The sequence below is a fragment of the Salmo salar genome, chromosome 28, assembly GCF_965601325.2.
Source record: "Salmo salar chromosome 28, fSalSal1, whole genome shotgun sequence".
In the NCBI taxonomy this organism is placed as follows: Eukaryota; Metazoa; Chordata; class Actinopteri; order Salmoniformes; family Salmonidae; genus Salmo; species Salmo salar.
Genome location: NC_138318.1, coordinates 520411 through 542960, shown reverse-complemented (window position 1 = coordinate 542960; position 22550 = coordinate 520411).

Below are 22550 nucleotides of genomic sequence, written 5' to 3'. Positions count from 1 at the left end.
ACAACACACACACACACAACACACACACAAACACCGACAACACACACACACACACACACACTGACAACACACACACACACACACACACACACACACCGACAACACACACACACACACACCGACAACACACACTCACCGACAACACACACACACACACACACACACCGACAACACACATACACACCGACAACACACACACACACAACACACACACACCGACAACACACACACACACACACCGACAACACACACACACACCGAAAACACACACACACACACACACCGACTACACACACACACCGACAACACACATACACACACACACCGACAACACACACACACACAACACACACACACACACCGACAACACACACACACACACACACACTGACAACACACACACACACACACACACACACACACACCGACAACACACACACACACACACCGACAACACACACTCACCGACAACACACACACACACACACACACACACACACCGACAACACACATACACACCGACAACACACACACACACACACACACACACCGACAACACACACACACACCGACAACACACACACACACACCGACAACACATGCACACACACACCGACAACACACACACACACAACACACACACACACACACCGACAACACACACACACACACACACACCGACATCACACACACACACACCGACAACACACACACACACACACCGACAACACACACACACACAACACACACACACACACCGACAACACACACTCACACACATCGACAACACACACACACACACCGACAACACACACACACACACACACACCGACTACACACACACACACCGACAACACACACACACACACACCGACAACACACACACACACCGACAACACACACACACACAACACACACACACCGACAACACACACACACACCGACAACACACACACACACACCGACAACACACACACACACACACACACACTGACAACACACACACACACACCGACAACACACCGACAACACACACACACAAACACCGACAACACACACACCCCGACAACACACACACACACACACCGAAAACACACACACACACACACACACACCGACAACACACACACACCGACAACACACATACACACACACACCGACAACACACACACACACAACACACACACACACACCGACAACACACACACACACACACACACTGACAACACACACACACACACACACACACACCGACAACACACACACACACACACCGACAACACACACTCACCGACAACACACACACACACACACACACACCGACAACACACATACACACCGACAACACACACACACACACACACACACACACACACACACCGACAACACACACACACACCGACAACACACACACACACACCGACAACACATGCACACACACACCGACAACACACACACACACAACACACACACACACACCGACAACACACACACACACACACACACACCGACAACACACACACACACCGACAACACACACACACACACACCGACAACACACACACACACCGACAACACACACACACACAACACACACACACCGACAACACACACACACACCGACAACACACACACACACACCGACAACACACACACACACACACACACACTGACAACACACACACACACACCGACAACACACCGACAACACACACACACAAACACCGACAACACACACACCCCGACAACACACACACACACACACCGAAAACACACACACACACACACACACACCGACAACACACACACACCGACAACACACATACACACACACACCGACAACACACACACACACAACACACACACACACACCGACAACACACACACACACACACACACTGACAACACACACACACACACACACACACACCGACAACACACACACACACACACCGACAACACACACTCACCGACAACACACACACACACACACACACACCGACAACACACATACACACCGACAACACACACACACACACACACACACACACACACACACCGACAACACACACACACACCGACAACACACACACACACACCGACAACACATGCACACACACACCGACAACACACACACACACAACACACACACACACACCGACAACACACACACACACACACACACACCGACAACACACACACACACCGACAACACACACACACACACACCGACAACACACACACACACACACCGACAACACACCGACAACACACACACACAAACACCGACAACACACACACACCGACAACACACACACACACACACACCGACAACACACACACACACACACACCATCAACACACACACACACAACACACACACACACACCGACAACACACACACACCGACAACACACACACACACACCGACAACACACACACACACACACCGACAACACACCGACAACACACACACGCACACACCGACAACACACACACCGACAACACACACACACACACCGACAACACACACACACACACACACACCGACAACACACACACACACACACACATCGACAACACACACACACCGATAACACACACACACCGACAACACACACACACACACACCGACAACACACACACACACACCGACAACACACACACACACACACACACACCGACAACAAACACACACACACCGACAACACACGCACACACACACCGACAACACACACACACACAACACACACACACACACACCGACAACACACACACACACACACACACCGACAACACACACACACACACCGACAACACACACACACACCGACAACACACACACACACAACACACACACACACACCGACAACACACACACACCGACAACACACACACACACACACACACCGACAACACACACACACACACACCGACAACACACACACACACACAAACCGACAACACACACACAGACACACCGACAACACACACACACCGACAACACACACACACCGACAACACACACACACACACACACACACACCGACAACACACACACACACACACCGACAACACATAAACACACACACACCGACAACACACACACACACACACTGACAACACACACACACACACACCGACAACACACACACACACACCGACAACACACACACACAAACCGACAACACACACACACACACCGACAACACACACACACACACACACACACCGACAACACACACACACACACACCGACAACACACACACACACACACCGACAACACACACACACACACCGACAACACAAACACACACACACCGACAACACATAAACACACACACACCGACAACACACACACACCGACAACACACACACACACACACACAGACAACACACACACACACCGACAACACACACACACACACCGACAACACACACACACACCGATAACACACACACACCGACAACACACACACACACACACACCGACAACACACACACACACACACACCATCAACACACACACACACAACACACACACACACACCGACAACACACACACACCGACAACACACACACACCGACAACACACACACACACACACCGACAACACACCGACAACACACACACGCACACACCGACAACACACACACCGACAACACACACACACACACCGACAACACACACACACACACACCGACAACACACACACACACCGACAACACACACACACACACACCGACAACACACACACACACACACCGACAACACACCGACAACACACACACACAAACACCGACAACACACACACACACACACACACACACACCGACAACACACACACACACACACCATCAACACACACACACACAACACACACACACACACACCGACAACACACACACACCGACAACACACACACACACACCGACAACACACACACACACACACCGACAACACACCGACAACACACACACGCACACACCGACAACACACATACCGACAACACACACACACACACCGACAACACACACACACACACACACATCGACAACACACACACACCGATAACACACACACACCGACAACACACACACACACACACCGACAACACACACACACACACACACACACCGACAACACACACACACCGACAACACACATACACACACACACCGACAACACACACACACAACACACACACACACCGACAACACACACACACACACACACACTGACAACACACACACACACACACACACACACCGACAACACACACACACACACACCGACAACACACACTCACCGACAACACACACACACACACACACACACACCGACAACACACATACACACCGACAACACACACACACACACACACACACACACACCGACAACACACACACACACCGACAACACACACACACACACCGACAACACATGCACACACACACCGACAACACACACACACACAACACACACACACACACACCGACAACACACACACACACACACACACCGACATCACACACACACACACCGACAACACACACACACACACACCGACAACACACACACACACAACACACACACACACACCGACAACACACACTCACACACATCGACAACACACACACACACACACACCGACAACACACACACACACACACACACCGACTACACACACACACCGACAACACACACACACACACACCGACAACACACACACACACCGACAACACACACACACACAACACACACACACCGACAACACACACACACACCGACAACACACACACACACACCGACAACACACACACACACACACACACAATGACAACACACACACACACACACACCGACAACACACACACACACACACACACACCGACAACACACACACACCGACAACACACACACACACACACCGACAACACACACACACACACAACACTCACACACACACACCTACAACACACACTCACACACATCGACAACACACACACACACACCGACAACACACACACACACACACCGACTACACACACACACCGACAACATACACACACACACACACACACACACACACCGACAACACACACACACACCGACAACACACACACACACAACACACACACACCGACAACACAAACACACACCGACAACACACACACACACACCGACAACACACACACACACAAACCGACAACACACACACAGACACACCGACAACACACACACACCGACAACACACACACACACCGACAACACACACACACACACACACACCGACAACACACACACACACCGACAACACATAAACACACACACACCGACAACACACACTCACACACATCGACAACACACACACACACACACACCGACAACACACACACACACACACACACCGACTACACACACACACCGACAACACACACACACACACACCGACAACACACACACACACCGACAACACACACACACACAACACACACACACCGACAACACACACACACACACCGACAACACACACACACACACCGACAACACACACACACACACACAATGACAACACACACACACACACACACCGACAACACACACACACACACACACACCGACAACACACACACACCGACAACACACACACACACACACCGACAACACACACACACACACAACACTCACACACACACACCTACAACACACACTCACACACATCGACAACACACACACACACACCGACAACACACACACACACACACCGACTACACACACACACCGACAACATACACACACACACACACACACACACACCGACAACACACACACACACCAACAACACACACACACACAACACACACACACCGACAACACAAACACACACCGACAACACACACACACACACCGACAACACACACACACACAAACCGACAACACACACACAGACACACCGACAACACACACACACCGACAACACACACACACACCGACAACACACACACACACACACACCGACAACACACACACACACCGACAACACATAAACACACACACACCGACAACACACACACACACACACTGACAACACACACACACACACACCGACAACACACCGACAACACACACACACACACCGACAACACATAAACACACACACACCGACAACACACACACACACACACACTGACAACACACACACACACACACCGACAACACACCGACAACACACACACACAAACACCGACAACACACACACACCGACAACACACACACACACACACACCGACAACACACACACACACACACCGACAACACACCGACAACACACACACGCACACACCGACAACACACACACCGACAACACACACACACACCGACAACACACACACACACACACCGACAACACACACACACACACACCGACAACACACCGACAACACACACCCACAAACACCGACAACACACACACACCGACAACACACACACACACACACACCGACAACACACACACACACACACACCATCAACACACACACACACAACACACACACACACACCGACAACACACACACACCGACAACACACACACACACACCGACAACACACACACACACACACCGACAACACACACACGCACACACCGACAACACACACACCGACAACACACACACACACACCGACAACACACACACACACACACACCGACAACACACACACACACACACACATCGACAACACACACACACCGATAACACACACACACCGACAACACACACACACACACACCGACAACACACACACACACACCGACAACACACACACACACACACACACACACCGACAACAAACACACACACATCGACAACACACGCACACACACACCGACAACACACACACACACAACACACACACACACACACCGACAACACACACACACACACACACACACACCGACAACACACACACACACACCGACAACACACACACACACACATCGACAACACACACACACACAACACACACACACAGTCCGACAACACACACTCACACACATCGACAACACACACACACACACCGACAACACACACACACACACACACCGACAACACACACACACCGACAACACACACACACACACACACACACACACACACACACACACCGACAACACACACACACACCGACAACACACACACACACACACCGACAACACACACACACACACACAAACCGACAACACACACACAGACACACCGACAACACACACACACCGACAACACACACACACCGACAACACACACACACACACACACACACACACCGACAACACACACACACACACACAACCAACACATAAACACACACACACCGACAACACACACACACACACACTGACAACACACACACACACACACCGACAACACACACACACACACCGACAACACACACACACAAACCGACAACACACACACACACACCGACAACACACACACACACACACACACACACCGACAACACACACACACACACACCGACAACACACACACACACACACCGACAACACACACACACACACACCGACAACACAAACACACACACACCGACAACACATAAACACACACACACCGACAACACACACACACCGACAACACACACACACACACACACAGACAACACACACACACACCGACAACACACACACACACACCGACAACACACACACACACACACCGATAACACACACACACCGACAACACACACACACACACATACCGACAACACACACACACACACACACACACCGACAACACACACACACCAACAACACACATACACACACACACCGACAACACACACACACACAACACACACACAAACACCGACAACACACACACACACACACACACTGACAACACACACACACACACACACACACACACACACACACCGACAACACACACACACACACACCGACAACACACACTCACCGACAACACACACACACACACACACACCGACAACACACATACACACCGACAACACACACACACACAACACACACACACCGACAACACACACACACACACACCGACAACACACACACACACCGAAAACACACACACACACACACACCGACTACACACACACACCGACAACACACATACACACACACACCGACAACACACACACACACAACACACACACACACACCGACAACACACACACACACACACACACTGACAACACACACACACACACACACACACACACACACCGACAACACACACACACACACACCGACAACACACACTCACCGACAACACACACACACACACACACACACACACACCGACAACACACATACACACCGACAACACACACACACACACACACACACACACCGACAACACACACACACACCGACAACACACACACACACACCGACAACACATGCACACACACACCGACAACACACACACACACAACACACACACACACACACCGACAACACACACACACACACACACACCGACATCACACACACACACACCGACAACACACACACACACACACCGACAACACACACACACACAACACACACACACACACCGACAACACACACTCACACACATCGACAACACACACACACACACCGACAACACACACACACACACACACACCGACTACACACACACACACCGACAACACACACACACACACACCGACAACACACACACACACCGACAACACACACACACACAACACACACACACCGACAACACACACACACACCGACAACACACACACACACACCGACAACACACACACACACACACACACACTGACAACACACACACACACACCGACAACACACCGACAACACACACACACAAACACCGACAACACACACACCCCGACAACACACACACACACACCGAAAACACACACACACACACACACACACCGACAACACACACACACCGACAACACACATACACACACACACCGACAACACACACACACACAACACACACACACACACCGACAACACACACACACACACACACACTGACAACACACACACACACACACACACACACCGACAACACACACACACACACACCGACAACACACACTCACCGACAACACACACACACACACACACACACCGACAACACACATACACACCGACAACACACACACACACACACACACACACACACACACACACACCGACAACACACACACACACCGACAACACACACACACACACCGACAACACATGCACACACACACCGACAACACACACACACACAACACACACACACACACCGACAACACACACACACACACACACACACCGACAACACACACACACACACACACACACACCGACAACACACACACACACACACCGACAACACACACACACACACACCGACAACACACACACACACACACCGACAACACAAACACACACACACCGACAACACATAAACACACACACACCGACAACACACACACACCGACAACACACACACACACACACACAGACAACACACACACACACCGACAACACACACACACACACCGACAACACACACACACACACACCGATAACACACACACACCGACAACACACACACACACACATACCGACAACACACACACACACACACACACACCGACAACACACACACACCAACAACACACATACACACACACACCGACAACACACACACACACAACACACACACAAACACCGACAACACACACACACACACACACACTGACAACACACACACACACACACACACACACACACACCGACAACACACACACACACACACCGACAACACACACTCACCGACAACACACACACACACACACACACCGACAACACACATACACACCGACAACACACACACACACAACACACACACACCGACAACACACACACACACACACCGACAACACACACACACACCGAAAACACACACACACACACACACCGACTACACACACACACCGACAACACACATACACACACACACCGACAACACACACACACACAACACACACACACACACCGACAACACACACACACACACACACACTGACAACACACACACACACACACACACACACACACACCGACAACACACACACACACACACCGACAACACACACTCACCGACAACACACACACACACACACACACACACACACCGACAACACACATACACACCGACAACACACACACACACACACACACACACACACCGACAACACACACACACACCGACAACACACACACACACACCGACAACACATGCACACACACACCGACAACACACACACACACAACACACACACACACACACCGACAACACACACACACACACACACACCGACATCACACACACACACACCGACAACACACACACACACACACCGACAACACACACACACACAACACACACACACACACCGACAACACACACTCACACACATCGACAACACACACACACACACCGACAACACACACACACACACACACACCGACTACACACACACACACCGACAACACACACACACACACACCGACAACACACACACACACCGACAACACACACACACACAACACACACACACCGACAACACACACACACACCGACAACACACACACACACACCGACAACACACACACACACACACACACACACTGACAACACACACACACACACCGACAACACACCGACAACACACACACACAAACACCGACAACACACACACCCCGACAACACACACACACACACCGAAAACACACACACACACACACACACACCGACAACACACACACACCGACAACACACATACACACACACACCGACAACACACACACACACAACACACACACACACACCGACAACACACACACACACACACACACTGACAACACACACACACACACACACACACACCGACAACACACACACACACACACCGACAACACACACTCACCGACAACACACACACACACACACACACACCGACAACACACATACACACCGACAACACACACACACACACACACACACACACACACACACACACCGACAACACACACACACACCGACAACACACACACACACACCGACAACACATGCACACACACACCGACAACACACACACACACAACACACACACACACACCGACAACACACACACACACACACACACACCGACAACACACACACACACCGACAACACACACACACACACACCGACAACACACACACACACACACCGACAACACACCGACAACACACACACACAAACACCGACAACACACACACACCGACAACACACACACACACACACACCGACAACACACACACACACACCATCAACACACACACACACAACACACACACACCGACAACACACACACACCGACAACACACACACACACACCGACAACACACACACACACACACCGACAACACACCGACAACACACACACGCACACACCGACAACACACACACCGACAACACACACACACACACCGACAACACACACACACACACACACACCGACAACACACACACACACACACACACACCGACAACACACACACACACCGACAACACACACACACACACACCGACAACACACACACACACACACCGACAACACACCGACAACACACACACACAAACACCGACAACACACACACACCGACAACACACACACACACACACACCGACAACACACACACACACACCATCAACACACACACACACAACACACACACACCGACAACACACACACACCGACAACACACACACACACACCGACAACACACACACACACACACCGACAACACACCGACAACACACACACGCACACACCGACAACACACACACCGACAACACACACACACACACCGACAACACACACACACACACACACACCGACAACACACACACACACACACACATCGACAACACACACACACCGATAACACACACACACCGACAACACACACACACACACACCGACAACACACACACACACACCGACAACACACACACACACACACACACACCGACAACAAACACACACACACCGACAACACACGCACACACACACCGACAACACACACACACACAACACACACACACACACACCGACAACACACACACACACACACACACACACCGACAACACACACACACACACCGACAACACACACACACACCGACAACACACACACACACAACACACACACACACACCGACAACACACACACACCGACAACACACACACACACACACACACACACCGACAACACACACACACACCGACAACACACACACACACAACACACACACACCGACAACACACACACACACACCGACAACACACACACACACACACCGACAACACACACACACACACAAACCGACAACACACACACAGACACACCGACAACACACACACACCGACAACACACACACACCGACAACACACACACACACACACACACACACCGACAACACACACACACACACACCGACAACACATAAACACACACACACCGACAACACACACACACACACACTGACAACACACACACACACACACCGACAACACACACACACACACCGACAACACACACACACAAACCGACAACACACACACACACACCGACAACACACACACACACACACACACACCGACAACACACACACACACACACCGACAACACACACACACACACACCGACAACACACACACACACACCGACAACACAAACACACACACACCGACAACACATAAACACACACACACCGACAACACACACACACCGACAACACACACACACACACACACAGACAACACACACACACACCGACAACACACACACACACACCGACAACACACACACACACACACCGATAACACACACACACCGACAACACACACACACACACACACCGACAACACACACACACACCGACAACACACACACACACACACACACACACACCGACAACACACACACACCAACAACACACATACACACACACACCGACAACACACACACACACAACACACACACAAACACCGACAACACACACACACACACTGACAACACACACACACACACACACACACACACCGACAACACACACACACACACCGACAACACACACTCACCGACAAAACACACACACACACACACACACACCGACAACACACATACACACACACAACACACACACACACAACACACACACACCGACAACACACACACACACACACCGACAACACACACACACACACCGACAACACACACACACACACACACACCGACAACACACACACACACACACACATCGACAACACACACACACCGATAACACACACACACCGACAACACACACACACACACACCGACAACACACACACACACACCGACAACACACACACACACACACCGATAACACACACACACCGACAACACACACACACACACACACCGACAACACACACACACACACACACCATCAACACACACACACACAACACACACACACACACCGACAACACACACACACCGACAACACACACACACCGACAACACACACACACACACACCGACAACACACCGACAACACACACACGCACACACCGACAACACACACACCGACAACACACACACACACACCGACAACACACACACACACACACCGACAACACACACACACACCGACAACACACACACACACACACCGACAACACACACACACACACACCGACAACACACCGACAACACACACACACAAACACCGACAACACACACACACACACACACACACACACCGACAACACACACACACACACACCATCAACACACACACACACAACACACACACACACACACCGACAACACACACACACCGACAACACACACACACACACCGACAACACACACACACACACACCGACAACACACCGACAACACACACACGCACACACCGACAACACACATACCGACAACACACACACACACACCGACAACACACACACACACACACACATCGACAACACACACACACCGATAACACACACACACCGACAACACACACACACACACACCGACAACACACACACACACACACACACACCGACAACACACACACACCGACAACACACATACACACACACACCGACAACACACACACACAACACACACACACACCGACAACACACACACACACACACACACTGACAACACACACACACACACACACACACACCGACAACACACACACACACACACCGACAACACACACTCACCGACAACACACACACACACACACACACACACCGACAACACACATACACACCGACAACACACACACACACACACACACACACACACCGACAACACACACACACACCGACAACACACACACACACACCGACAACACATGCACACACACACCGACAACACACACACACACAACACACACACACACACACCGACAACACACACACACACACACACACCGACATCACACACACACACACCGACAACACACACACACACACACCGACAACACACACACACACAACACACACACACACACCGACAACACACACTCACACACATCGACAACACACACACACACACACACCGACAACACACACACACACACACACACCGACTACACACACACACCGACAACACACACACACACACACCGACAACACACACACACACCGACAACACACACACACACAACACACACACACCGACAACACACACACACACCGACAACACACACACACACACCGACAACACACACACACACACACACACAATGACAACACACACACACACACACACCGACAACACACACACACACACACACACACCGACAACACACACACACCGACAACACACACACACACACACCGACAACACACACACACACACAACACTCACACACACACACCTACAACACACACTCACACACATCGACAACACACACACACACACCGACAACACACACACACACACACCGACTACACACACACACCGACAACATACACACACACACACACACACACACACCGACAACACACACACACACCGACAACACACACACACACAACACACACACACCGACAACACAAACACACACCGACAACACACACACACACACCGACAACACACACACACACAAACCGACAACACACACACAGACACACCGACAACACACACACACCGACAACACACACACACACCGACAACACACACACACACACACACCGACAACACACACACACACCGACAACACATAAACACACACACACCGACAACACACACTCACACACATCGACAACACACACACACACACACACCGACAACACACACACACACACACACACCGACTACACACACACACCGACAACACACACACACACACACCGACAACACACACACACACCGACAACACACACACACACAACACACACACACCGACAACACACACACACACACCGACAACACACACACACACACCGACAACACACACACACACACACACACAATGACAACACACACACACACACACACCGACAACACACACACACACACACACACCGACAACACACACACACCGACAACACACACACACACACACCGACAACACACACACACACACAACACTCACACACACACACCTACAACACACACTCACACACATCGACAACACACACACACACACCGACAACACACACACACACACACCGACTACACACACACACCGACAACATACACACACACACACACACACACACACCGACAACACACACACACACCGACAACACACACACACACAACACACACACACCGACAACACAAACACACACCGACAACACACACACACACACCGACAACACACACACACACAAACCGACAACACACACACAGACACACCGACAACACACACACACCGACAACACACACACACACCGACAACACACACACACACACACACCGACAACACACACACACACCGACAACACATAAACACACACACACCGACAACACACACACACACACACTGACAACACACACACACACACACCGACAACACACCGACAACACACACACACACACCGACAACACATAAACACACACACACCGACAACACACACACACACACACACTGACAACACACACACACATACAACGACAACACACCGACAACACACACACACAAACACCGACAACACACACACACCGACAACACACACACACACACACACCGACAACACACACACACACACACCGACAACACACCGACAACACACACACGCACACACCGACAACACACACACCGACAACACACACACACACCGACAACACACACACACACACACCGACAACACACACACACACACACCGACAACACACCGACAACACACACCCACAAACACCGACAACACACACACACCGACAACACACACACACACACACACCGACAACACACACACACACACACACCATCAACACACACACACACAACACACACACACACACCGACAACACACACACACCGACAACACACACACACACACCGACAACACACACACACACACACCGACAACACACACACGCACACACCGACAACACACACACCGACAACACACACACACACACCGACAACACACACACACACACACACCGACAACACACACACACACACACACATCGACAACACACACACACCGATAACACACACACACCGACAACACACACACACACACACCGACAACACACACACACACACCGACAACACACACACACACACACACACACACCGACAACAAACACACACACATCGACAACACACGCACACACACACCGACAACACACACACACACAACACACACACACACACACCGACAACACACACACACACACACACACACACCGACAACACACACACACACACCGACAACACACACACACACACATCGACAACACACACACACACAACACACACACACAGTCCGACAACACACACTCACACACATCGACAACACACACACACACACCGACAACACACACACACACACACACCGACAACACACACACACCGACAACACACACACACACACACACACACACACACACACACACACACCGACAACACACACACACACCGACAACACACACACACACACACCGACAACACACACACACACACACAAACCGACAACACACACACAGACACACCGACAACACACACACACCGACAACACACACACACCGACAACACACACACACACACACACACACACACCGACAACACACACACACACACACAACCAACACATAAACACACACACACCGACAACACACACACACACACACTGACAACACACACACACACACACCGACAACACACACACACACACCGACAACACACACACACAAACCGACAACACACACACACACACCGACAACACACACACACACACACACACACACCGACAACACACACACACACACACCGACAACACACACACACACACACCGACAACACACACACACACACACCGACAACACAAACACACACACACCGACAACACATAAACACACACACACCGACAACACACACACACCGACAACACACACACACACACACACAGACAACACACACACACACCGACAACACACACACACACACCGACAACACACACACACACACACCGATAACACACACACACCGACAACACACACACACACACATACCGACAACACACACACACACACACACACACCGACAACACACACACACCAACAACACACATACACACACACACCGACAACACACACACACACAACACACACACAAACACCGACAACACACACACACACACACACACTGACAACACACACACACACACACACACACACACACACCGACAACACACACACACACACACCGACAACACACACTCACCGACAACACACACACACACACACACACCGACAACACACATACACACCGACAACACACACACACACAACACACACACACCGACAACACACACACACACACACCGACAACACACACACACACCGAAAACACACACACACACACACACCGACTACACACACACACCGACAACACACATACACACACACACCGACAACACACACACACACAACACACACACACACACCGACAACACACACACACACACACACACTGACAACACACACACACACACACACACACACACACACCGACAACACACACACACACACACCGACAACACACACTCACCGACAACACACACACACACACACACACACACACCGACAACACACATACACACCGACAACACACACACACACACACACACACACACCGACAACACACACACACACCGACAACACACACACACACACCGACAACACATGCACACACACACCGACAACACACACACACACAACACACACACACACACACCGACAACACACACACACACACACACACCGACATCACACACACACACACCGACAACACACACACACACACACCGACAACACACACACACACAACACACACACACACACCGACAACACACACTCACACACATCGACAACACACACACACACACCGACAACACACACACACACACACACACCGACTACACACACACACACCGACAACACACACACACACACACCGACAACACACACACACACCGACAACACACACACACACAACACACACACACCGACAACACACACACACACCGACAACACACACACACACACCGACAACACACACACACACACACACACACTGACAACACACACACACACACCGACAACACACCGACAACACACACACACAAACACCGACAACACACACACCCCGACAACACACACACACACACCGAAAACACACACACACACACACACACACCGACAACACACACACACCGACAACACACATACACACACACACCGACAACACACACACACACAACACACACACACACACCGACAACACACACACACACACACACACTGACAACACACACACACACACACACACACACCGACAACACACACTCACCGACAACACACACACACACACACACACACCGACAACACACATACACACCGACAACACACACACACACACACACACACACACACACACACACCGACAACACACACACACACCGACAACACACACACACACACCGACAACACATGCACACACACACCGACAACACACACACACACAACACACACACACACACCGACAACACACACACACACACACACACACACACACCGACAACACACACACACACACACACACACACCGACAACACACACACACACACACCGACAACACACACACACACACACCGACAACACACACACACACACACCGACAACACAAACACACACACACCGACAACACATAAACACACACACACCGACAACACACACACACCGACAACACACACACACACACACACAGACAACACACACACACACCGACAACACACACACACACACCGACAACACACACACACACACACCGATAACACACACACACCGACAACACACACACACACACATACCGACAACACACACACACACACACACACACCGACAACACACACACACCAACAACACACATACACACACACACCGACAACACACACACACACAACACACACACAAACACCGACAACACACACACACACACACACACTGACAACACACACACACACACACACACACACACACACCGACAACACACACACACACACACCGACAACACACACTCACCGACAACACACACACACACACACACACCGACAACACACATACACACCGACAACACACACACACACAACACACACACACCGACAACACACACACACACACACCGACAACACACACACACACCGAAAACACACACACACACCGACTACACACACACACCGACAACACACATACACACACACACCGACAACACACACACACACAACACACACACACACACCGACAACACACACACACACACACACACTGACAACACACACACACACACACACACACACACACACCGACAACACACACACACACACACCGACAACACACACTCACCGACAACACACACACACACACACACACACACACACCGACAACACACATACACACCGACAACACACACACACACACACACACACACACCGACAACACACACACACACCGACAACACACACACACACACCGACAACACATGCACACACACACCGACAACACACACACACACAACACACACACACACACACCGACAACACACACACACACACACACACCGACATCACACACACACACACCGACAACACACACACACACACACCGACAACACACACACACACAACACACACACACACACCGACAACACACACTCACACACATCGACAACACACACACACACACCGACAACACACACACACACACACACACCGACTACACACACACACACCGACAACACACACACACCGACAACACACACACACACCGACAACACACACACACACAACACACACACACCGACAACACACACACACACCGACAACACACACACACACACCGACAACACACACACACACACACACACACTGACAACACACACACACACACCGACAACACACCGACAACACACACACACAAACACCGACAACACACACACCCCGACAACACACACACACACACCGAAAACACACACACACACACACACACACCGACAACACACACACACCGACAACACACATACACACACACACCGACAACACACACACACACAACACACACACACACACCGACAACACACACACACACACACACACTGACAACACACACACACACACACACACACACCGACAACACACACACACACACACCGACAACACACACTCACCGACAACACACACACACACACACACACACCGACAACACACATACACACCGACAACACACACACACACACACACACACACACACACACACACACCGACAACACACACACACACCGACAACACACACACACACACCGACAACACATGCACACACACACCGACAACACACACACACACAACACACACACACACACCGACAACACACACACACACACACACACACCGACAACACACACACACACCGACAACACACACACACACACACCGACAACACACACACACACACACCGACAACACACCGACAACACACACACACAAACACCGACAACACACACACACCGACAACACACACACACACACACACCGACAACACACACACACACACCATCAACACACACACACACAACACACACACACCGACAACACACACACACCGACAACACACACACACACACCGACAACACACACACACACACACCGACAACACACCGACAACACACACACGCACACACCGACAACACACACACCGACAACACACACACACACACCGACAACACACACACACACACACACACCGACAACACACACACACACACACACACACCGACAACACACACACACACCGACAACACACACACACACACACCGACAACACACACACACACACACCGACAACACACCGACAACACACACACACAAACACCGACAACACACACACACCGACAACACACACACACACACACACCGACAACACACACACACACACCATCAACACACACACACACAACACACACACACCGACAACACACACACACCGACAACACACACACACACACCGACAACACACACACACACACACCGACAACACACCGACAACACACACACGCACACACCGACAACACACACACCGACAACACACACACACACACCGACAACACACACACACACACACACCGACAACACACACACACACACACACATCGACAACACACACACACCGATAACACACACACACCGACAACACACACACACACACACCGACAACACACACACACACACCGACAACACACACACACACACACACACACCGACAACAAACACACACACACCGACAACACACGCACACACACACCGACAACACACACACACACAACACACACACACACACACCGACAACACACACACACACACACACACACACCGACAACACACACACACACACCGACAACACACACACACACCGACAACACACACACACACAACACACACACACACACCGACAACACACACACACCGACAACACACACACACACACACACACACACCGACAACACACACACACACCGACAACACACACACACACAACACACACACACCGACAACACACACACACACACCGACAACACACACACACACACACCGACAACACACACACACACACAAACCGACAACACACACACAGACACACCGACAACACACACACACCGACAA